Source organism: Convolutriloba macropyga, unplaced genomic scaffold (genome assembly GCF_964194025.1).
Source record: "Convolutriloba macropyga unplaced genomic scaffold, txConMacr16.3 SCAFFOLD_874, whole genome shotgun sequence".
Lineage (NCBI taxonomy): Eukaryota > Metazoa > Xenacoelomorpha > Acoela > Convolutidae > Convolutriloba > Convolutriloba macropyga.
Window position 1 is genome coordinate 1 of NW_027450295.1, and position 2,180 is coordinate 2,180.

Consider the following 2,180-nt stretch of genomic DNA (forward strand, 5'->3'; position numbering starts at 1 on the left):
CGCTTACTACAGTCAACATAATACTCGTTGCAAAATAAGTGCTCGGCATCTGCAATTTTCCAAAGACGAAGTTTCGCCAGTTCAATTTTCGCTCGCCAATTATGGCTACTAATTCACACGGTACTGAGCTCAACAACATTAAATTTGTTCAGCAAGACTTTCACATGTTGATGTTTTGGCTTTCGCCTACTAGAAGCAACATAATACTCGTCTTGTTAGCTCATTCAATGAGAATAGCTTTTCCCGTTGAGAATTTTTGCCTTCAATTGGCGTTGTAGTGAGTTTGGCTACTCAGATCACCAAATACTTGTGACAATTCGAACCAGAAATGTTTTCAATTTTCACATGCTGATGTTTCGGATTCAACCTACTAGAAGCAGCATAATACTTGTATTCAACAATTTCTGTATCAAATCCCAGTTTTCTCTGGTGCATCTTTGCCAAACTATTCCAAACTGCCTGAGTCTGAATACCAATTACAGGTACTAGTAAATGCACGTTACTAAGGACTATATAGTTCTAGGTTACTGTACACAACGACGTTCACATGTTGATGTTTCAGCTGCCGCTTACTAGAAACAACATAATACTTATCGTGCATACCTTTCCATAACTTGTCCTTTTCAGATGCATTAGTTTCCCTTTGTCTTGGCTTCTACAGTCAGACTGGCTACTAGTAACAGCACAGTACTAATCACATATCGTTCTACAGTTTGCAGACAACTTTCACATGTTGATGTTTCAGCTTTCGCCTACTAGAAACAACATAATACTCGCTGTATACATTTGTAGTTCTCTATGTAACTTTCATGTGAAGAAGTTTCGCCAGTCTTTTTGACTGTCTCAAATCTGAGTCATGCTTAGGCTACTAGTTGCTTCATAGTACTTATCGCCTCGAGATCATTGAACAAAACTTGATTTTCACATGTTGCTGTTTCAGCTTCCGCTTACTAGAAACAACATAATACTAGTCTCATTAAGTTCCGTCTCTTTGCAATTTTCTTATGAAGAAAATTCGCCATCACAATGACTCCAGCAGTTCTTGATCAAGGAATGCAATCATTGATCAGAATGCTATTATTTGAATCGGTTCTGCTTTAAGTGTTCCAATTTTATTGGAAGCACCAACAATAGAACATCAATGTGTTCAATCGAGAGTTATATAACCCTGAATCGGACGCAGTCAACAGCCGAAGCCGAGACCGCCTTTTGCGTTAGAGAGGTCGGTAAACAAATCTTGCGATTCATACCGAATTAACACATATAGCTGTGCTCCTCTTCGTAAAGCGAGCCAAGTGATCCCCTGTTGAAGGATGTATTTGGACCAATCTAGTAGCATTTGGTTTCCAACAAGCTCTCCCAAGTTAGCTTACTTATTGGGCTTTTCAACCAATTCGGTTGGCTACAAGCATCATCAAAGTACTAGCCACAGTTTGATCGCAAAATTCTACGACTTTCACATGTTGATGTTTCGGCTTGCGCTTAGCCTACTATAAGCAACATAATACTAGTCATATCATAGAGCGTGATCAGCTTGTGACGTTCTCATGATGAAGTTTCACCAACAGTGTCTCACTTCGAGCTTAAATCCAGCTACTAGTAACTACACAGTACTGACTGCAACGATAACTTTTATCTATACCTTTCACATGCTGCGCTTTCGGCCAGGGCCTACTAACGTCAACATAATACTCGATATAAACTTTTGTTCATGATGCAGCTTCCCCATGCAGAAGTTTCGCCTTCAAATGCTCTCTTGGCCATATGACGTAAGAAAAGGTTACTAGTAACATCACAGTACTAGCCACAGTTTGATTGCAAAATTCTACGACTTTCACATGTTGATGTTTCGGCTTGCGCTTAGCCTACTAGAAGCAACATAATACTAGTCATATCATAGAGCGTGATCAGCTTGTGACGTTCTCATGATGAAGTTTCACCAACAGTGTCTCATTTCGAGCTTAAATCCAGCTACTAGTAACTACACAGTACTGACTGCAACGCTAACTTTTATCTATACCTTTCACATGCTGCGCTTTCGGCCAGGGCCTACTAACGTCAACATAATACTCGATATAAACTTTTGTTCATGATGCAGCTTCCCCATGCAGAAGTTTCGCCTTCAAATGCTCTCTTGGCCATATGACGTAACACAAGGTTACTAGTAACATCACAGTACT

The 2,180-nt window shown here is 39.9% G+C and overlaps 1 pseudogene; it reads right to left on the minus strand.

Annotated features, from left to right (window-relative positions):
* Positions 1-1,163: 1,163 nt before the first annotated feature.
* On the minus strand, positions 1,164-1,315 carry LOC142355769 (5.8S ribosomal RNA; annotated as a pseudogene).
* Positions 1,316-2,180: the final 865 nt, after the last annotated feature.